Source organism: Acanthopagrus latus, chromosome 9 (assembly GCF_904848185.1).
Source record: "Acanthopagrus latus isolate v.2019 chromosome 9, fAcaLat1.1, whole genome shotgun sequence".
In the NCBI taxonomy this organism is placed as follows: Eukaryota; Metazoa; Chordata; class Actinopteri; order Spariformes; family Sparidae; genus Acanthopagrus; species Acanthopagrus latus.
Genome location: NC_051047.1, coordinates 2,387,226 through 2,411,412, shown reverse-complemented (window position 1 = coordinate 2,411,412; position 24,187 = coordinate 2,387,226). Strand labels below are relative to the sequence as shown.

The 24,187-nt window shown below is 44.7% G+C and overlaps 1 protein-coding gene across 2 annotated transcripts in view; it reads left to right on the top strand.

Annotated features, from left to right (window-relative positions):
* The window catches only part of LOC119025443 (calcium/calmodulin-dependent 3',5'-cyclic nucleotide phosphodiesterase 1A-like), an 80,135-nt gene that overhangs the window by 18,698 nt on the left and 37,250 nt on the right, over positions 1-24,187 (top strand). The gene's annotated exons all lie outside the window — the stretch shown is intronic.

Below are 24,187 nucleotides of genomic sequence, written 5' to 3'. Positions count from 1 at the left end.
TACATATTCTTCCAACACATATGTTGTATGTCACTGTTCACGCCCAACTTCACATAGACAAGGCAGCAGATCGCAACCTTTACCTTGCTGCAAATGTGCTGCCTTTTCTATTTAAAAGGGGCTACTGATGGCAGTGACCGCCATGCAAGGTGCCTATCAGCACATCAGGAGCAGTTTGGGGTTCAGTAGCTTGCCCAGGGACACTTTGACATGCAAACAACGGTCGCTATCGTCGGACGGGGGGGATGCTCCTCGCCATCAGGCGGGGGATGGATCGACACTCGCTCGTCACCCTCGCCTGCTACAAAGCTAACATTGAAAATGAGTATAGTGGCGCTGGGCTAGCAGTATATCGGCACAGCACCGCTGTTCCACTGTCTGGGGAGAACCCTGCCTGGTGACCTAATGTGATTTAGAGATTACCCCACCACATCTTTTCATGTGGCGCATTTGCACAGGATAAGCAAAGTCTGTGTTTCAACTTGAATTTCCTGACATTATCACCTGGATATGATGTCAAGCCTCTGCATAACTTTTGCGTAACATTTGCTTCCTGGACGACAAGAGCAATGGCTGCAAAGAAAAAAAAACAGGCATTGGACGCATGAAGACATGCTCCGTTTAAAGGTCCCATATCATAAAAAAACACGTTTTCTCTGGTCTCTACATATATGAGCTGGTCCTCCCTGAGCCTGTCAACTCCCAGAATGAGGAAAAACAAGCGATTCCTGCATGGTCTCTGCAGCCCACCCACTGGTAACACGGACTTCGTTACATAACAAAAGGAGTCATTATCATAGGCCAGCCTCCACTGCACGGTGATATCCGAGAGGGGGGCATTCATCCCTGAGGTGAAGTTCGGTGTGTCCAGCAGTGAGACAGCAGTGTTTCACAATGTCGTCATTCAGAGTTAGACACGCAAATTACTCTGTTGTTGGTTGTAAAAATCAACATAAGTGCCTATATTCTGTCCCAGCTACAGAACAACATGAGACAGTGGTTGCGTTTCATATTCTAAGACAACGTGCCGGCTACGGTTCGTGTTAGCTTGTGTGTGTGTGCTGATCGCTTCACATCGGACTGCTTCGGTAACGAGGGTCAGTACAAAGCTGGCTTTGCCTCGACACTGACCCTCGTAAAAGGATCAGTCCCAACCATACGGGACCCAGCAACTGCACCCGAGCCACTGAAAAGCGTCGCCACGGTTTAATAGAATTTATAGCTGCCTACGAGTATGGTGAAGTCTAGTTAGCCCTGCTTCGGTCCGCTATGCAATGGAGTTTGAAGCGAGTTTAATATTAATAATATTACGATCTGAGCTTGGTTGTCACAGTAAAAAGTCTGGAAACATATGCAGACTGGAGACAGAGACGATGCTAACAGTGTCCAAGAGTTTGGAGGCTGAGTTGATGAAAAACAGCATAATGTGGGACCTTTAATTGCTGTATGGGGTGAACCACATTACCAAAAGCAATTTGATCAAATGGTGCATAACCACACAGTTTAGGAAAATATTTCCAAAGACCTCTTGCTCCACTGCCTGTCTGTACAGGACTTCGTAGATTGGACCGGCAAATAAAGTACTGTGACAGCCTCAAAAACAATAAGAAGACCGCATCAGCCCCCATCCAGTGCCCCTGATTTGATGAACTGGACGCTGTTCTAGGTAAGATTTATTGACAAGTCTAATGTTATCTAACATAAGTTACACTAGCAGCCATAAAATGTTGTCTGGCCACATTGTCCAGCTAGCTAGCAAGTAGCTCGTTAGCAATTTCAGTAACGTATATAGAAATGCCACTTGTTGATCTGTAGTAGAGTACATAGCTTTCCTTTTTTTTCAATTATGTGAAATGAACAATCCCGTAGACATCAGGATGGATAGAGGCCTGTAGGCCTGTAGACTATTGTTACATAATACTGTAACACTATATTTAGTGGTGTAATGCAGGTATATGGAGGATACCAACTTATTTTTCAGTCTCCACTGGGTATACCCACTTCTAAATCCCCTCATATTATATAGGCCTATTTTATGTTTATTGGAATGTTGATAGTTTATTGATTTGAAATGGCATTATTTGGAGAATGTATTATTGTTGTGGGATTTTGTGATTTTGATACAATACTATAAATATTTCCATATATTGTACATTGTTCATAGCCAAATAAGTTGGCAGTTACACCCAGAGAATATCAGTAAAGCCACTGAAGAGCAGCCAAGTCACTGCTCTTCTTTAAGAATAAAAACATCCTCCTTTTTTTTTTAAAGTGCACATATTTTCACATCTTAAATGTCACTGTTTATAACTCAGTGCGTTTATCCTTTGCTAAAGAGACCACTTTAAAAGAGAAAAAAAGGGGCATAAATTAAGAGTATACCCACTTCTCCAGGCACCACTGGCTATATGGTGTTATAAATTTATATGTAGATGTGATTTTAGATGTTATAGCTTCTCTATAGCTCATATATAGCTCTTATTAAATTATTACTGAGTGAACCTGCTCAAAATTTTGTTTGTGGTTTTGTGTGCTCAGCAGGTCCATCTGGGAGCCCTGACGATCTGTCAAACACCTCAACGAAAAATGATGCAGAGGATGATGCATCCACTCAAGGCTCAGGCTCCAAAGCACCACCTCCACCTGCTGCTGAACTGAAGCCACAAGGTGGGCTTTCATCTTTAGTAATGTTCTTGTGAATTCAGTAAGAATCACTTTATTAAATGGATGATATAGTTTGAAGTAGATGCTACATCATTGTCAAGGGTTCTGTGTTGTTGGCACACTAAATCCTCATTCCTCTTATCATAGAAAATGTAAGCCTTGATGCATCAAATTGTTGCAGAATTGAATTGAATCACTGTTGCATCAACCTTTCCCATTAGTTATAGTTTTTACCAATTAAATATGCTAAAAAAAAATGTTTGATTTGTAACGCATTGCTGAAGAAAGGGCCGAAAAAACCATATAATGGAGGTCAAGGGACAAGGGTCTGGACCGTCTTATACACAATGAAAACACCCATGACTACGAGAAGGAGCAGCTTGAATGGGAGAAAGAGGTGGAGAGAAATAGAATGGAGCTGAAGAAATGTCTAGATTTTGAGTTGAAGAGAATGGAAGCCGAGGATAGACGAACAAAAGAGAACAGGGAGTTTATGCTCCAGATCTTTCAGTGCTTTAGGCCCCCACCCCACTTTCCAACTTTCATGGCCCCTCATGCAAATGTAATTAATTTGCACATTTTCTATGTTTTCTACCAGAGTATTTTTTTTTCTTTTTATTACTTAGATACATACACATACGTCCTTATACCCACACAAACACATTCCAAATAATAATAATAGTACTATAAAGAAAAAAAACAATCAAAAACAAAATAAAGCAACAAAAAAACAACAAAAACAAAGAGAAAGCAAAACACAAGCAGACAAACAAATAGCACGCTTCCAGTCCCTTCCAAACCCACACCCCTTAAATCAGTGGTGTCAAACTGATCCAGTAAAGGGCCATGTGGCTGCAGGTTGTCTTAGTTTATTTTTTTATAAATTGGAAAAGTTGCCTTGCATTTTTCCATATACCACTCCAGGACAGCTCTTCCTCTCATTTATGCAGATCTCTGGCCGATTTTTTGCACAAACATCAAATTGATCACCAATGCTATCATTCAGAGTTGAATACCATAATTTAACTGCATTTTTATTTGGCAGGTTATGACTATAAAGAACATTTTCAAATGCGTGTATGCAAATTTCAGCTTTTCTACTGACACACATTTTTCAGTAGAGTGCTGTAAGGTAATATAGTTCAAGTACTCACTATTTGGAATATTATAATCAGTGATTAACTCATCAAAAATTTTAAAACAATTGCAATTATTATTAAAGCTGCAAGCAGCGATAACTGGGCTCTCACCATCCGCGCACGTCGGGCTGCGCACTCACCTGTTACTTGAATGTCACAATGGGGAGAAAACAAGCAGTAAACGTCATATCAATTGGACAATGTTTGTCTGACTTCCTGTGTCCAGTGGGTGGTGCTATGATGATGACACAGTTTTGATGCACAGATATATTCAGGGCGACTCCCTCTACATTCCTGGGAGATTTGGCGTAGAAGGGGAATTGTATGTTGAAGTTACTAGGATTTCATGCTTTATGGCGAAGGATTTAAATTTACCGCACCACCATGGCCAGCAGGTATGACATAGGTGAAAGCTTTTAACAGGTTTTCATCTTCAAGGTCTGAGGATGATACTGACTGACTGTGAAGTCTGTTGTGTTAAATCTGTTGGAGGATGTCATTACAGTGCGAGGATGGGAAATATTTCAAAATGGTGGCCACAATCAAAATGGCCGACTTAGTATTGATGCTGAGACGTATTCGGCGTGACACCGTCTACATGTATGTGCATTTTGGTGTAGATGGGAAATTGTATGTTGAAGTTATAAAGACTTGATTCTTCACAGCGAAGGAAAAAAAATGGTTTCCACCGTCACAGCCACCAGGTATGACGTAGCCGAAAGATTTCCATAACGTTTCATCTACAAGGCATGAAGATGATACTGAGTGAGTGTGAAGACTGTGGTATTTAAGATCTAGGACAAGATAGTTTTCAAAGTAGGCATGAATTTGGGAAAAATGCCGCCACACAACAAAATGGCTGACTTCCTGTTGGCATTACCTTAAGCCAACTAAATCGTTCTTTAGCAACATCATCCGCTTCTTGAAAGTGTTTGGACAGCAGAGTTTCAATGAATTTTGCAAGTGATTCAGAGTCTTTGCAGTCAAGAGCAGCGTCAGAAAGTTGGCTCATTGTTTGGCGTTCACATGAGGCGACTCTCCTAGTGCACATTAATTGCGCAATGCTTTGCGCATTCCTCTTATCAAATCTGAGGTATTGCTCATTTACTCACAGCGGTGCATCGAAAAAAACTCTCACATATGTAGGGTCTCACATAGGGTATTTAATCCATTTGTGGATGCTTGGAGAGAACAGTCAGCGTCACTTTGCCGCCATCATGTCTGCCCCCTTGTAATTCACTTACAAAGATAATACTTCCATCAAAATGTGGCTCATTATATCACCTTCTGGCACTGCGTGGTCCAAATTTTGCAGCCTAGTGTTTGGCACATTACCCTCCAGTTCTCCAGTTAATGAAAAAAGTCATCAAGAGGTTAGCCTGCTGTCAAACCTGTCAGTGTGATGCACCTGGCTGTGTCAGTGTGAGAGGACTTGATTCAGGCCAGATCTAACAGAGAAATGTGCCATTATTTTCCACATTTCCTGTATATTTTTTAAACAAAATAGTTCATTCAATAGTTCAAACCAACGGAAGTTATAACAAATAAGTGAAGGATGCTCTGCACTTGAAATGAATGTGTGTGTGTGTGTGTGCTATTTTTGTTTTTTTCCCCCAATCTCACGTGGGTCTTGACTGCATTGTTTGGGTATGAGCTACCAAGGCCCCCGGATGTGCTCTGCTGGAGAGAGAGCAGGTACATCACGCTGCTCTGATCCTGCCTCTGGTGGCTCTAACATGTCTTCCTGGTGTTCCTGGCAGGCAACCCTATGCATTTCACAGAATTTGTGCAACACTACACAAGCAGACACAGCATACTTCACATTTTTGGTTTGAGAGTCATTTTTTTTTATAATGCATCACCAGCGACCCTAAGGCGACCAAATGCGTGCTGAACGTGGATTCGTGCACGGCTCAAGCAGGCGTTGTATGCTGACCTTGGTCTCCTCACTGTACCCTCTCAGAATGGCTTCAATTTGTTGCTGGTCAAACTGTAGGCAGAATCGGCCACAATCAGGGCAGGTATGTTGACCCCTTGGATCTTCCTGCTGATTGGAGGGAAAACATGCCATCCTCCAGCTTACGGCACAGACGGGAACAGTCAAAAACATATGCATTGTGGCTCTTCCTAGGCCAGTCAACATCAAAATCAAGGAACCTATAAGTGTGGTCTACAAGTCCTTGAAGAAGAACACTGTCAGTCGGTGGGATAGCTCACTGGGGCAATGACTGGGATGTGCATGTCATCCAAGAATTCAACATTACTTGCAAGCTTGTACGTGGTAATCGCAACCCTGTTCTCTAAAGGTACTGGACCCAACATGTTTCTAGTTTGGGGGTTGACGTATGGGTGCAGCTGGTCACAAAGGATAGTGAAGGCCTCTTTGGGCAATCTAAAGTTGATGTACCAATCTTTCTCCAGGAATTTCTGTAGCACACCTGTTTCCCAGAAGGATATCTCAATATACCATGCACTTACTATAAAAGATAGGGAAGGCAAACACATTGTGAGTTTGCAGTATTGACATTTTCTGCACATTTCTAAGGCACAGGGTACATGCAAATCGGTGCTTTGAAGGTGGCTACAGGAATGGGAAAAATTCACATTCAATTAATTTAATTCAGGGTTAGGCCTACATTTTATTACAAATAGAAATACTGAATGTTGCCATCATGTCCAACCTATTAAGAAATCTTAAGGGACTGCATATGGATTTGAAAGTTAAATAAACCCAGCCCTGACTGACACACACTGTTACCGACCACACTACTAGTACTGGCACTAGAAAACAGATGGCTGTAAATATTGCTTGCATTTGCCATCAGGAAGGTAAGGTAATAACTAATTAATAGCTTGATAATAGCATGGTGATGAGAGGTTATGCAAAAAATATTGTTACCATTAACTAAGCCCTTTTTTCCTATTATTGGTTTGCCTGGTCTCTGTGTGTAAGACAAAAAAAAAGACAAAAGAAAAAACAAAACGGAATATTTACTATCCAAATGTAGAAAGGAGAATCTACACATTATTTATTACATTTATACTATTCTACTCTTTATTTTGTGTAAATATCTCAATTTATTTTAATGGATTTATTTTCTGCTAAAAGACAATGCAGTACAAGGCTGGATTACAAAACCTTTGAAAGGGATATGATCGCACCGGAGCCCTCGTTGGAGCAACAGTTAAATATGGATATTTTTAATATAATAATAACTGGTGAGCCTATTGCAAGATAGAATGTTCCTTAATGAATGCTGCCCTGCATGTAATCCATCTAATAATTTTTCGAGATTTCGCTGTTCTGATGGATTGAGCTTGCTCTTATTGTGAATGTGTCTCCATGCTGTGTACCTAGATGAGCTTCCTGAATTTGCACCCAAAATGCTGTCAAAACTTTCATTTATAATTGCCAACCCAGTCTCCATAATTCTCGACCAGGAAATGGGCAGAAAATAGGCACGGAAAACACAAAAAACCTTAAAAAGAAAAAAAAAAATGACCCCAAATCACAGAGATGTTGATTTGTATGGGACTAATATTATCACATGACCTCTGTGTTTAGTGCAATATGGTGGGAAATTTGCGGTGGAATTTTTATTTTGCAATGACATGGCAGATTTGCACAGGATTAAGATCACAGACAACCTCCGCAATTATTACAAATTCCTAGAGGCCCCCAGGTTATACTAGTCCAGTGCAAATAGGGCTTAAGAAAGGCGTTCACTTGATACTAGTGAAAAGATTATATTTCAGATGCAGATGGTCTTTGAATAAAGAAAAGACTACTCTTTCCTGTGTTTAGTCCTCTGTACACAAGAAATTACCACAACAGAACTAAAGGCGAAGTTCCTCCCTTCTCAGAAAACAGTACATTGGCTCTCAATGCATTGTAGACAACAGTGTCTGTAATGTGCATGTAAACTGTTGCACCTGTTTATTCCTGTATAAACTTGAAATGAAATTTGATGAATCTATTACACAATAACTACACATATACATGTTCTAGACATTGTAATAACAAAACAAAATGTAAAATACATTTTACTTACTAAAATCTGATGAATCCAGTCGAATGAAACAATGTTGTTCGAATAAAATCTTGAGAGGTTGTGTGAGTTCATGGCCATTAGGTGGGACTTATAAACAAACATACTATCCAATAGCATCATGAGATTGAACAAGAGGACCCATTGACTATGTAAATGTGGTAAAAGATAAGATAAAATATAACAGATTGTTTTTTAGGATGGCTAAATGTAGGTGTTACAGGGTTAAGCAGTTTTCGAGACATTGTACTTGTTAGAGTTATAAAATGAAGATAACTGACTGATGAGCACTGTGATACGGAAGGAATATTTTTGTGTAAATTATACAGAGTATTACAAAGTGGACTGCTTGTGCCTAACTGATGATATGGTCTTAACCTATATTCTGTGGGCAGAACTAATTGTCATATATAGTATAGCTTACTTTAAATTTACTTTAATTTCTATTATTATGAATAAAACAATATAAACGTCAAAAACATAACTAAACTGTAGGAAGGAATATTCTAATAAATGTGGTAAAGAAAGACTGCAACTAACTCAGTAGAGTTAACAATAATCCACTCAAAGCAATAAACCACAATAGTCCATAATAATCCACAATAGGTCTAATTTGTATTAGTGTTGTTTAGCACACTTCACATTAAAGACCTATAAACTGAGGACACATACAAAATCATGAAAATAAAATCATGAAAATAATCCTAAAGTAATGTTATGTGGCAAATATTTAAGGATATTTAAGGAGGATGTCTATGAAGGACCAGTGGCTCCCACTGGACGGGCAGCAGACATGACAGACATCTGCCTAAAGGCACCCACAAACCGCCCAGACATCCATCTGCCTTATCTGGCCACTCTCCAACCACTCTGTTGCCTCTTGTTTGACCTGTTTGGCAGAAAAGTTGCATTGAACACTTCGACGTGATGCCAGCTCCACAGTAGCATGTACGTTCTGTGCTTGTGCAAGATGCAATAAGCGGGTGGCTCTAGTGTTAAAGACGCTGGACTAGAGGTTTATGCATGCATCTCTCTTTACTTTCAATCAAAATGAAACTTAACTATTTCAGACAAAAACAACTGCATACTAAACATGCAGTGAGGCATTACCAAACAAACACAGATTAATTTGTCCTGAATGGACATAATAACAGCTAGTCTCATGCGAGTACTCCAAAACGTGAAAACAAGAAATGACGGAACGGAGTGCGTAGAAAACCAATGCGCACACAGTATTCCGCCCCTCCCACACACAGCTCTGATTTGCTAGCACACCACCAATCAGAGTATCCAATGGCTCAGACAGCCGACAGCCAACCTCCTCAGACTTCGCTTGTTGAAACGGAGCAGACAACGTCCGAGTGGCGCCGAAAGCCTCTAACGCAGCTGAACACACCGAACATATTTGTTTCTGACCTTGTCCGAATCTCTCCAAATGCTTCAGACATCCAACGGTTGGGCCGGTGTGTTCCTGCCTTAACAACACACCCTCCCTCCCATTTGTTAGGCCAACGTACTGGACCTGCTATAATTAACCAAAACAAGTGTCACTTCAGTCAATCAGTCTTATGGCATTCACTAATGACATGTACATTTTATTTTAGCCCTTACCTAAAGCAAACACTTAAGCTTGCTAAAAATCCGGCATTAGCTCCCCCTCCACCCATGTCATGAAAGAAACTTACTTTTATCCTGGGAGTGTTTTTCTTCATCTAGTTTCTTCTATTTTCCTTTTTCTGAACCAGATTATTGGTTTACTTTGATGCCATGCCGTGAATGACCGGTACTGGTGGCTCAGCGCAACTCGACTCCCCTCTCCTTGCTTAATAGTACTGGTAGTCATAGCAACGCCGTGCAGTAGAGACCAGATCTGACCAATCAGTGGGTGAAATTATCTCCTGGGCTCACTTGGAACCTCAGCTGAGGTGCTACAAAAAAATGGTGCCAGGTACTTATCAGATCTTTTCTGTTGGGTCACTCCTCAGATATTGAGGCCAGACTTGCAACTTGAGGGGGCCCACTAGTGTTGTGGGGGCCCCACATAGTCCACATATATTCTCATGTGATGGGATCATGTCACACCCCTATTGAATACAGAGGTAAAGTCCTATTTTTATGGTAGACCAACAAGCAGGCACTGGACTTGGCACTGGACTCGGCTGGGCCAGGGACCATGGAGCAGTCACTGGACTTGGCACAGCCTCCGACCAAGGAACAGGAACAGGACTTGGAGCAGGTGTCGGCTGGGCTGCCAACCAAGGAACTGCTGGCAGGTGTCGACCAGGCCACAGACTGAAGACTGCTGGCAGGTGTCAAACGGGCCTCCGACTGAAGACCACTGGCAGGTGTCGACCGGGCCGTCAACTGCGGCCAGCTGGCTGGTGTCGGCCTGGGTGTCAGCCATGCCATCAGCAGATCAAACCCGGAAAGCATTGGCTAGGTAGCTGACAATGGAGTTGAGGCTCCAGAGCCAGACTTCAGGGAGCCAGGATGCGACCGATAATGTTGCTTTCTTGGTGGGGGCATTTTGTAGGCCAGGCGGGTACCACAAAAATGGGAAACTGAGGGCTTGTCCAGGATTGCGACAGAAGCATGGGCTGGTACCTGGGCTGTAGCTGAGGCATGGGCTGAGGCCGGAGCTGAGGCATGGGCTTGGGCTGGTAGCTTGGCTGTGGCTGAAGCATGATCTGGTAGCTAGGCTATGGCATGGACTGAGGCCAAGGCATGGGCTGGGGTTTTGGTTGTGGCTGTGGCTGAGGCATGGGTTTGGGCTGTGGCCAGCAAGAAAAGTTTGCTAGCAGCAATTCGATGAGCCCTGCTAGCAGGATTTGTCATAAAGTCCTGATACCATTGAATTATTTCCAGGCCATTAACTGCTGGGTCCTTTCTGGTCCGGTCATTCTGTCACGACAGGGTAAAAAGGGGAAAACTTAATAAGGACAATAGGAGGTGGACCCAAACGCAGTTACTCATGGGAGGCAAGGAAATGGGAGAACCAAAGGGTAGCTTTGTTAAATCAAAGTGAAACTCAAAAACCAAAAACAGACAAAACGGGATGAAAGACAAAGTAGCGACAAAACAGCTAAGAAAAGTGTAAAGCAAAAGTACAAAGTTCAAATCAAAAAGCAAAGTTCAAATCAAAAGGCAAAACTCAAGTCCAAAACACATACCATGGGGAACTGGGAACAGACAGGAGCAGGTGCATGAAAAGGAGCATGGACGCAGACAGAATACAATGACTGGACAAGGAGTGAAGGGAAGACACAGACTAAATACACGGACACTGATGAACAGACGAGGAACATGTGAGGAGAGAGAGGAGGGAGGAGGCCAGGTGTGGTAACAAGGGGGGGGAGCACAGAGGAGAGAACCAGGAGGGAACAAGACTAACAGACTAACTAACAGGGACACAGAGGGAAGACCACAGGAAAATGCACAGGAGAACTCAAAGACACATGAAAATCCAAATGTAAAACACAACACAAAATCAGGAATCATGACACTGCTAGAGCTATGGCGAACTGTTTACAACAAGAATGGCAGAGAAACTACAGCCACACTTATCAGCACCTGCTGCATCTACAGCAGCATGTACTGCTGAACAAAGAAAGAAAAGACTGAACTCAAGAGGGCTACCAAAAAAGTTATATGTTGACTCTCTTGCGCTGTCTGAGTGGCTTTTCAGCGATGTAATCATGGAGTCAATGGAGTTAAAAGTCTGAACAGGGACACCATGGTAGCTGTGTCTCTGTTGGACAGGTAATGAGTTGGTTGGGGGAAATGTATTATTACCCTGCATTAGGTAGTTAATGTAGCTAACATTAGCTCCTTATGTTGCTGTCATATGTATTAGCCCAACACTAACCTTGTTAGCTTCATCAGCTTGTAGCTATCCTTAGCAAGCTACCTATGATAGACTACTGCCGTATCAGACATATTTACATGTAACGTCACCGTTTACACTCACGTCAAGATTAACACATACTTTGGATCTAATCCATAAAGCAGAGTTCACATATGCACTGCCACCATGGGCTGTTTAGACATTGAGTGATTGGTGAGTGGAGTGGATGACGTGTTTCCGTGGCACTTCCGTATTACGTGTTTACTCAAGTGTGCCGATTGTGTAAGTTTTCAATTTGGATTCAATTTGGATTTTTGGATGGATTTTTTCTGACAAACAGTGACACAGCACAAAAGTTTGTTAAGTCAGGACAGAATACGCCTGACTCCCGACACCATTTCGCTAAACGTTAGCAAACTAGCTAACCAGCTAGCCACAGGTAGCTCTGGGAGCTACTTACCAGACGCCGAATCTCCTCGCCGGCTGCAGGCATGCTGGCGGTGTGTGAATCCTGCCTCCCCACCCTCTCAAAACTGAGGGACAGCGTCTCTGGTCTGAAGGCTGACCTCAAACAGAAGGACAAAATCCTTATGGATTTCTCCACTGTCGCCACAAACAAGGCGAAGCTGATCTCCCACCTGAGGACATCCGGCATTGGTGACCGGAGCATGACGACCATGGACAACACCACCTTGCCATGGACCGGCTCAATCACCACCGAGACTCCGGCACCAGCACTAGCCGAGTCCCGCTGGCACCACCAGGGAGCCAAGCCCAAGTCATCGGCACCCTCCACCTCCTGCCTACGCACCGCGGACCCGCTGTGCCTCAGACGGGAGGATGGAGTGGAGGCTCCACTCAGGCTGGGGGACCACTGGTCAGTGGTGCACAGGGGCGCTGGGGCTCGTCGATCTCCTCCTCCTCCGCCCCCGGATCTTCCACTGGATAACAGGTTTGACATTCTAAGCCTGCAGGATTTCCCTCCCGTGGGTGCCATGTCCGGCTCGCCCATGGGACCTGCTCATCCAACTGGTCGTGGCTCTCACCAGCCCAGGGTCCGGGGTCCACCTGTCCAGCCCGATCCCTCCCCTCCATCTCGGCAAGGAAAAACCGTAGCACAGCGCCATAAATCCGTGCCTCAGGCTCCATCCGGCGTCGCCCCATCCCGCCTCCGACGCACCTCCAGGCAGCCAGTGGAGCTGCGCACCCCCTCTGTGCTGGTTGTCGGGACCTCCATGGTCAGGCACGTGGCAGCACACAGCGGCCGAACCTTCTGCCACCCTGGAGCCAGCCTGAATGAGGTCGCATCCTCTGCCCTCAAGCTGAGCGAACAGCACAGCTCGGCCTCCACGCTGGTCCTGGAGGCCGGCATCAACGACCTCAAAAACCAGCAGTCGGAGGTATTAAAATGCGATTACATCTCCCTTGTGGATCGCCTGCTGGACACGGGGAAGTGGCCATCGCCGGCCCGCTTCCCCCACCTAGGTATGGTGACGTCACCACCAGCCGCCTTCGTCAGCTGCACCTGTGGCTAAAGGGGTACTGCCTGACAAAAAGTATCCCGTTTGTCGACAATTTTACAGCATTTTTAAACAGGCCTAGCCTTTTTAAATGGGATGGCCTCCACCCAAACCAGGAGGGATCACGACTTTTATCTGTCAACATTGACCTGACTGTCCGTTCCTGCACCACACCCACCTCCTGACTCACGGTAAACACGCATGCCACTCACTCACACGCACCCGCCTCTACCTACACAACACACGCCCCCCATTCAGTTGCCCCCGAGGCACCGGACAACATCCATACCATTGAAACAAGACTCTCACACAGACGAATCACACGCAGGACTGTTTTTAGACCAAACTGTGTTTTTAACATTCCTCTGAAAAGACATGATGAGCGCACGTTCAGCATGGACGCCATGTTGTCAAATGAAGTCTTTTTTAACAAATATTTATCATTTGAATACCATGCCTTTGTTTTTAGCAGCCCCCCATCCTCTGTATTACAGTCTACAGACCACCCCTCTATTCCACCTCTTTTAACAGTGAATTCTCAGAGCTACTGTCAATAACTCACAGCAATTATAACAGAATATTAATAACCGGTGATTTTAATTTGCACATAGATAATCCCTCAGATACGATGTCGAGAGAATTTTTAAACCTTCTACACTGTCTAGATTTTAATCAGCATGTCACGCAGCCGACCCACAGCAGGGGGCGCACCCTGGACCTGGTCATAACCTATGGCCTGTCCATTGGTGCGCCTTCTGTTGTGGACCTGGCTGTGTCTGACCACTTTTGTGTGTTTTTTACAATCACCAGTTTTAACCAGCGGGAGGCCCCAGTGAGAACAGTGAGGAAACGCTACCTAACTTCTGAAGTGGCTGCAAATTTTATCCAGATTTTACAGAGCACTCCTGCAGAAATTTTACCAGCACCATGTGATTTTATTGTTGACAGCTTTAACCATAAAATAAAATCAGCGCTGGACTCAGTGGCTCCACTTTTAATAAAAAACATTAATACAAGACCTACACCCCCGTGGAGAAATACAGAAACTAAAAAACTCAAGAGAAACTGCAGGAGTGCTGAGAGGAGATGGAGAAAAACCGTTCACCATGAAATTTTACGTGAACACCTCAAAACCTACAATAACGCAGTCAAACAGTCAAGAATCTCCCATTTCCAAAAGCTAATCGACGAACATAAAAACAACCAAAAATTCCTCTTCTCCACAATTGACTCCACAAACACACATTTTAATAGATCCTCCAAAACACCAACTGACGCCCTTTGCGAGGATTTTGCAGACCACTTCAGAAGTAAAATCAATGACATCAGATCGAGTCTCTTACCTCAACATATTTTAAATGTCGACACACCTGGATCATTGATTTTACCCGAGGAAACACTGGAGAGTTTTGCCCTGGTTGATGCGAGGACACTTGGTCGAGTTTTCTCCCAAGTAAAGCCCACGACCTGCCTATTAGACCCAATTCCCACACCGTTTTTTAAAACACTTTGTGGATTTTTTGAGGATCAGCTGTTATATATGGTGAATTGCTCTCTTCAGACGGGTGTCTTCCCTGCCTCCTTTAAAACGGCGGTGGTGAAGCCCCTTCTGAAGAAGAGCAACCTAGATCCCAACATCTTTAATAATTATCGGCCTGTATCCAACTTACCGTTTTTAAGTAAAATTTTGGAAAAACTTGTTTTCAATCAAGTGAATGATTTTTTAATTGCAAACAACATTTTAGAGAAGTATCAGTCTGGCTTTAGGACGAACCACAGTACAGAGACAGCCCTTTTAAAGATTTTAAACGACATCAGGTGCAACTTAGATAACCATAAACTCACAGTCTTGGTACTGCTGGATCTAACCGCTGCCTTCGATACAGTAGACCATCACATTTTATTAAATAGACCGAAGAACCTGGTCGGCCTCTCTGGTACTGTTCTTAACTGGTTCGTTTCTTACCTCACAGACCGACACTTCTTTGTAAGTATGGATACAAGTTCCTCAGAAACCCACAAAATAAAGTGTGGGGTTCCCCAAGGGTCAATTTTAGGTCCAACTCTTTTTAATCTGTACATGCTTCCCCTTGGGGACGTCATCAGGAGGCACGGCATCAGCTTTCATAGTTATGCTGACGATACGCAACTGTACATCGCTGTGTCTCCTGATGACACAGGGCCTATTGATGTCCTTTTTAACTGCATTCTAGATATCAAGACATGGATAGCAGCGAATTTCCTACAGCTCAACCAGGACAAAACAGAAGTTTTACTCATTGGTCGTGAAGGCCTGAAAGAGAAACTTTTACCAAAGTTAAAGGATTTTAAACCATCACAATCTGTAAAAAATCTGGGTGTGATTTTTGACTCTGAGCTCAGTTTTATTCCACACATCAAAAATATAACAAAGACAGGTTTTTACCATCTTAAGAATATAGCCAGAGTCCTCCCGTTTCTCTCTCAGGCCAGCACGGAGGTGCTGATGCATGCTTTTATCTCTTGTCGTTTAGACTATTGTAATGCCCTGCTCTCTGGCCTTCCCAAAAAGAGCATTTCGAATCTACAATTATTACAAAACTCAGCTGCACGAGTGCTGACGAGGACCAGAGGGCGGGAGCACATTACACCGGTTTTAAAGTCACTTCATTGGCTCCCCGTGCGTTTCAGGATTGATTTTAAGGTTCTTTTACTAGTTTTTAAATGTCTTAACGGTCTTGGGCCTTCTTATTTATCTGACCTGCTTTTAGTCTATCAGCCCCCGCGGACCCTGAGGTCCTCCGGCACCGGCCTTTTAACCATACCACAGGTTAGTTCAAAAAAGCACGGGGAGGCGGCTTTCAGTTGTTATGGGCCCCGACTGTGGAACAGCCTGCCAGAGAGCCTCAGGGTCGCAGAGACTGTAGAGGTTTTTAAAAAGAGGCTCAAGACCCACCTTTTTAACCAGGCTTTTAATTGAAATTGAAATTCTTCTTAATTCCTTTATGCCGTACTAATCAGAGCACTTTTATTTATTTATTTACTTATTTATTCTTTTATTTATTTATTCATTTAAATCCTTTTTATTTTATTTGATTTTATTTTATTTATCTATTTATTTATTTTTTCTTTTACTGTTTTAATCTCTCATATTTTACCCTTTAGTCCCTTGTGCTTTTAGCCTTTATACTTTTATGTTTTAGTCCCTCGTGTTTTCAGCTTCTATGCTTTTTGCTTTATTTTACTGTTTTAGTCTGTCAGTTCTTAATCGCCAGTGTTTCCTCCTGGGGGCCTGCCAGGCTGGGGGTGGTCCCTGGTCTGGCCGCGGGGGGTGCTGTCCCATGGACGGCTCTGGCCCGGGTGACCAGAGGGCTCTGCACCTTGGTGTGGGGCCTCCTGTCTGCCCGGGTTGGGGTGGTCTCTGTGGTGGTGCTCCCTGCGGCCTTGGCCCGACATCTCTCCCGGTGTGGCTGGCTCCTGAAAGGTAGCTTTCTCCATGCACCAGGTCTCGCTGCCCAGCCATTTCTCTTTAGTGACAGCTACTGTATGGGTGTGTATTAGTGTGTGTGTGTGTCCGCGTGCATATGTGTGAGTGTGTGTATGACTGTGTATGTCTCTGTCCATGTCTGAAGGGGTGGGAGGGTTTGGGTTCTTTTAACTATCTTCTCCTTTTTTTATTTTGCTGTTTCTATTTTTCTGCTGTTGTTTATTTCTGTGAGGCACTTTGAGGTACTTTTTTTCTGTATGAAAAGCGCCATATCAATAAAGATTGATTTGATTAGCTGGATGACCTTTATGTGAGAGGTAGAATAATTCTTGTGTGCTACAGGTTTGGAGGGCCAAGTCCACTGTTCAGAGGTCCTGGGAAGATTGCATATATCTGTGAATATTAACCGTAGTCTTAATCTGATGTTGTTAGATGGTATTCATGTGACATTCATTCATGTAGACTTTGAACTACATGTTTTGCAAATGTGCTTATGTATCTTATTTATTTGTTCTATAGTTGTAAAGTTATGAGAGGGATGCATCAACTTCCAGCCTTCCAAGCGTTGGTCCATGACAGAACAATGCCCTGATGTGTCCACTATTTCTGCAGAGTCTCTCTCTGACAGGTGAGTGTAACTTGATGCTGATAGTAACATGGATCAGACCACTGTTATTCATACAATATGTGTCTTTGATGGATACATTTTATATATGCATGTGTACTTCTTTCACTTTAAGTTGGTTTGCTTGATCTGCATGGATGTGCTCCTCAGCAGGGAGATAATACAAAAAGGAATGACGTTATTTCATTAGATGCAGCAGGAAATGCTTGAAGTACTGGCCCCAACAGCTTACTGCTTGAAATTTTATTACATACTTTTTAGACATTTTTTAAGAAAGTGGTCTTTGCATTTCAATTCATGGTCTGTCAGCTGACCCCAGTAGAATGTGGGAAACACTGACCCTTCAAGTAATCGCTTGCCACCCATCACATAAGCTTCCCATCGCCCACCTAACCCCACACTTCTATTTTAACACAGAAACAGTCCTGTGTTGTCTTCGACAGAATCAGTAACGTTTTTATGCCCCATAAACACGTTCAGATGTAACTTAATGTTCATCCATCCATCCATTTTCTTCTGCTTATCCGGGGCCGGGTCGCGGGGCAGCTGCCTGAGCAGGGACACCCAGACTTCCCTCACCCCGGACACTTCCCCTAGCTCCTCCAGGAGTATCCCAAGGCATTCCCAGGCCAGCCGAGCGACATAGTCACTCCAGCATGTCCTGGGTCTTCCTCGGGGTCTCCTCCCAGTGGGGCATGCCAGGAACACCTCCCGAGGAAGGCGTCCAGGGGGCATCCGATATAGATGCCCGAGCCACCTCAGCTGGCTCCTCTTGATGTGGAGGAGCAACGGCTCTACTACGAGCTCCTCACCCTATCTCTAAGGGAGTGCCCCGCCTCCCTGCGGAGGAAACTCATTTTGGCCGCTTGTATCCGGGATCTTATTCTTTCGGTCATGACCCAAAGTTCATGACCATAGGTGAGGGTAGGAACGTAGATTTTCCGGTAAATTGAGATCTTCGCCTTTCGGCTCAGCGCTCTCTTCACCTTGACAGACCGATACAACGACCGCATGACTGCGGCTGCTGCACCAATCTGCCTGTCAATCTCACGCTCCATCCTTCCCTCACTCGTGAACAAGACCCCAAGATACTTGAACTCCTCCACTTGAGGCAAGAACTCTCCCCCAACCTGGAGGGAGCAAGCCACCTTTTTCTGGTCGAGAACCATGGCCTCAGACTTGGAGGTGCTGATTCTCATCCCAGCTGCTTCACACTCGGCTGCAAACCACCCCAGAACATGCTGGAGGTCCAGGCTCGACAGAGCCAACAAGACAACATTGTCCGCAAAAAGCAGAGATGAAATCCAGTGGCTCCCGAACCGGATCCCCTCTGGCCCCTGACTGCGCCTAGAAATTCTGTCCATAAAAATGATGAACAGAACTGCTGACAAAGGGCAGCCCTGCCGGAGTCCAACATGCACTGGGAACAGGTCTGACTTACTGCCGGCAATGCGAACCAGACTCCTGCTCCGGTCGTACAGGGACCGTACAACCCTTAGCAGAGGGCCTCCGACCCCATACTCCCGGAGCACCTCCCACAGAATGCTGCAAGGGGCACGGTCGAATGCCTTCTCCAAGTCTACAAAACACATGTGGACTGGTTGGGCAAACTCCCATGAACCCTTGAGCACCCTGCGGAGGGTATAGAGCTGGTCCAGTGTTCCACGGCCAGGATGAAAACTGCATTGTTCCTCCTGAATCTGAGGTTCGACTATCTGCCAAATTCTCCTCTCCAGTACCCTGGAGTGGACTTTCCCAGGGAGGCTGAGGAGTGTGATCCCCTGAACACACCCTCCGGTCCCCTTTTTTTAAATAGAGGGACCACCACCCTGGTCTGCCAGTCCGGAGGCACTGTCTCCGACTGCCACGCGATGCTGCAGAGACCACAACATCCAGAGACTTGAGGTACTCAGGGCGGATCTCATCCAACCCCGGTGCTTTGCCACCAAGGAGCTTCCAAACTTCCTCAGTGACTTCGGCTTGGGTGATGAATGAATCCACCTCTGAGTCCCCAGCCCCTGCTTCCTCTATGGAAGGTGTATCAGTGGGATTGAGGAGATCCTTGAAGTATTCCTTCCACCACCCGACGATATCCCCAGTCGAGGTGAACAGCTCCCTACCTCCACTGTAAACAGTGTTGATGGAGACCTGCTTCCCCCTCCTGAGGCGCCGGATGGTTTGTCAGAATTTCCTCGAGGCTGACCGGTAGTTCTCCTTCATGGCCTCCCTGAACTTTTCCCAGACCCGAGTTTTTGCTTCCGCGACCGCCCGTGCCGCAGCACGCTTGGCCTGCCGGTACCCGTCAGCTGCCTCAGGAGTCACCTGAGCCAGCCATGCTCGATAGGACTCCTTCTTCAGCTTGACAGCATCCCTTACTTCCTGTGTCCACCACCGGGTTTGGGGATTGCCACCACGACAGGCACCGTAGACCGTACGGCCACAGCTCCGAACAGCCGCGTCAGCAATGGAAGTGGAGAACATGGTCCATTTGGACTCAGTGTCCCCAGCCTCCCTTGGGATCTGGTCAAAGCTTTCCTGGAGGTAGAAGTTGAAGACCTCCCTGACAGACGGTTCTGCCAGATGTTCCCAGCAGACCCTCACAATACGTTTGGGTCTGCCGAGTCTGTCCACCTTCCTCTCCTGCCAGCAGATCCAACTCACCACCAGGTGGTGATCAGTTGACAGCTCAGCCCCTCTCTTCACCCAAGTGTCCAAGACATACGGCTGGAGATGAGATAACACGACCACAAAGTGGATCACTGACCTCCGGCCTAGGGCGTCCTGGTGCCACGTGCACTGATGGACACCCTTATGCTTGAACATGGTGTTCGTTATGGACAAACTGTGACTAGCACAGAAGTCCAATAACAAAACACCACTCGGGTTCAGATTGGGGAGGCCGTTCCTCCCAATCACACCCCTCCAGGTAACACTGTCGCTGCCTATGTGAGCGTTGAAGTCCCCCAGTAGAACGATGGAGTTCCCAGTTGGAGCACTCTCCAGTACCCCTCCCAGGGCCTCCAAGACGGCCGGGTACTCTACACTGCTGTCCGGCCTGTAAGCCGAAACAACAGTGAGCGACCTACCCCCGGCCCGAAGGCGCAGGGAAACGATCCTCTCATTCACCGGGGAAAACTCCAGCACATGGCGGCTGAGCTGAGGAGCTATAAGCAAGCCCACACCAGCTCGCTGCCTCTCACCGCGGGCAACTCCAGAGTGGAAGAGAGTCCAGCCTCTCTCAAGGAGTTGGGTTCCAGAGTCCAGGCTGTGCGTAGAGGTAAGCCCGACTATCTCTAGCCGGTACTGCTCAACCTCCTGCACTAGCTCAGGCTCTCCCCCCCCCAGTGAGGTTACATTCCATGTCCCCATGGCCAGGGATTGGGTCACCAGGGCCCGCGCCCACAGCCGCCACCCAAATCACTTAGCACCGGCCCCTTCTGAACCCTCCTGCGGGTGGTGAACCTACTGGAGGACGGGCCCACATCGCTCTTTCGGGCTGAGCCGGTCCCACGGGCTAAGACTCGGCCACCAGGCGCTCGCCTGCGAGCCCCAACCCCAGGCTTGGCTCCAGGGTGGGGCCCCAGTAACGCCATTCCGGGCAACGTGAACGTCCTTGTTTTCTACTTGTCATCCGGGGCGTTGGAACCGCTCTTAGTCTGACCTGTCACCTAGGACCTGTTTGCCTTGGGAGACCCTACCAGGGGCATTAAGCCCCCGACATCATAGCTCCTAGGATCATTCAGGTACTCAAACCACTCCACCACGATAAGGTGGCGCTTCAGTGGAGGAGTAACTTAATGTCCTATAAATGCATTTAGTTCTCCATCGTTATCCAGTTTTCTGTTATTGTAATAATTTTTGCAGAGATGATAGAACTCCTTTCTTTAAGGTCAAGCACATTTTGTCACTATGTAAAATGCAACAAATGTTGTGGTGTTATGATTAAGTGAAAGTCATTGAAAGTCATGCATTTACTGTCAGATAAGTAATTGTTCTATTCTTACTACAGGACACTCACTGCATAAAAAGTAGAGGATTAAGACGGCACCAACATCAGCAGCCTAACCTGTTGGCCAACACTGACCTGTGTTTATAATAAGTCAAGAAACCTCTGGACGTCCCACCTGTTTATAGTTGTTTATGCTAATTGTACTGTATATTGTCTAAATGATAAAAGGTTCTCTATTTTTGTGGTGTTATTTATTACATGTGTTTCAAGAGATTCAGACCCCTTCACAGATTGTAAACATCCGGGTGGGTGGGGCGATCACTGGAGGTAGAAGAAACATTTGAACACAGTGGCAAGCTAGCTAGCTAGCTAATATTGTTTAGGCTTGTTTGGCTATCGTTATCGTACACAAGATGGCTAAGAAGGTGAGAATTTATCGCAGTATGTAAAGACACTCACTGTACGTGATCGTGAGTGTTATTGAAAAAAATTGACATTATCAGATGGGACCATCTTGACCGACCCTTATGCGCTCACTCAATGGAAGGTCTACGTGGCAGGTTTACCCTCTGTTGAATGGCTGGTGTTTCGGATTAACACGGGGCTATGTTAACTGGCGACCGTCAGCTGAATGCGTCTGTGATCACCGTAGCTACAACAGATGTTGAAAATGGGAAGAGAAGACGTAGCTGTCCTCAGATCTGCCTCTTTATTCAGGTTTTCTCTGGTCAAAACATACCTGATACGTGTTCGGGCTGCTGTTTGATTAAACGTGTCTGACCCTCAGTCACTGTATCAAAGTTGCTGGTTGTTACAGAGGACGTTGTAAACAGGAAAATGGAGAGTTACTCTTCCTGTGAATGTGTATCTCTAATAAACCTTTATTAAAAACACTTACTTGTGTCCTTTCCCTGTTTGAGTAAACATGCATTACATAAGGGAACTGTAACCCTTGTAAAACAACAACAACAACAATAATAATTATGTGACTTGAACATTCACTGAGGGAAAAAAACTCCAACGCGGCAGTCAAACCACTATGCTAATCAAATCACGCAGGTGACTTGCGGTATAACCTAATTCTCTCGTCACAGCAGACACACAGCCACCTCTGGGTCACAGAAGAAGGCCAGATCAACTTTTGACCGCAGTGTCTGTTCATCGTGTCTGTACAGTGATGAAGTCCTGGAGCTACTAACGTTAGTAGTTGCCTCCAAAATCAGTCTGTTTTGCCTCCAGATGAACACATGACCTAATCGTGATGTATGCTCAGAAGGGGCCTATAAACAAGGGTCTTACCTAATTCAGTTGTTATTGTTAGTGCATCATGTAAAGTGTAAAACTGTAATGGGTCGGGTGTGTATGCTGGAAGTGTAAAGAAAGACATTTGTCATTTTCAAGACTTTATTCTGACAATTTAGAGATAATTCAAAACAAGGAATAAATGCAGAAGGCCAAATAAATAGGTGTCAGGCAGAGTTCAGAACTTGATGTGATTGTTCCAAATTTAGTCCTTGAATTCTGGCCTGTAAAACAATAGATGAGCAACACGATTAGATATTTTTATGGTGCATACTGTAAACATATATACTTTGAATGGTCAACATTCAGACATTCCTGGACAAAACTGTACAGTGCCCAAGTTTATATTACATTTTTCATTTGATCTATTCATGCTTTTGACTTGAGGTACCAGCCCTTTATCATTCTTTACATAGTTCTACTTACTGTGTTTATTGTTATGCACCAAAACACACATTCATAGAAAGTGTGATTCTGATTAGGGCACTTGTGTGTTCAAGTAACATGTCTGGTCAATACATTCTACAAACACAAGTAGTGTAGATGTAGGTGGTGTTTATCAGAAGAAAAAGCACCAGTAATGTTCTACGTAAGATGCTGACCAACTCATGCAATGGGCATTAACCCCACATCATACACTACAAGATGACATGCAACTAAAAGGTGAGTGCACCCTCTGATGGCGTTGCCACCAATCAATAATCAAAACACAACTGAACACAAATTTGTGTCAGGGATTTTTCACCTGTAGTCCATTTTGTTTTTATGTACACTACCAGTCAAAAGTTTGGACTATTTACATTGTAGATTCTCACTGAAGGCATCAAATCTATTACACATATTGAATTACGTAGTAAACAAAAAAGTGTGAAATAACCCAAAACACACATATTTTAGATTCTTCAAAGTAGCCACCCTTCGCTTTGATTACTGCTTTGCACACTTTTGGCATTCTCTCGATGAGCTTCATGAGGTAGTCCCCTGAAATGGTTTTCCAACAGTTCATTAGCCAGCTTCTTTTGATTTTTTCCCCATTGGTTAAGACTCTGTTGCGAAAGTCATGCTGACACTCTCCCATCTTTGTTTTGGGAAATGTGTAACTGCTTTTTCTGTGAACTAGCCCTCATCTTACTTTGTCAGTTAGAAAATATGGCCAGTCAGCAGGTCTACTGGTGCAGCCTTTAGTCCTGATGCTGTGTCCCTCTGCTGTGCTGAGGTAGAGGGTGGTGCTGAAATATTTTAAAAGTGCATCTGAAGAGAGAAGTATATGTGACCACTGCATGTTACATTTTAATAAAAACACAGATGTTTGGTGTGTGCTATACATACGACTAATATAGACTACTACTACTACTACTACTACTACTAATAATAATAATAATAATAATGATTATTATTAAGACTGTGGTGTGTAAGCTCTTGGAGGAGATCATTTTCAAAGGAGGCATGAATTTGGGAAAAATGCTGCCACACATCAAAATGGCTAACTTCCTGTTGGACTGAGAGTATGGGTCCAAAGTATGCATCTGTTCATGATGAATGTGCACACTGAATTTTGTTTGTGTATGTGCATGTAGGAGGCGGGGCATCACAATAGGGGGCGCTACAGAAAAGACTCTTTCTGACCAA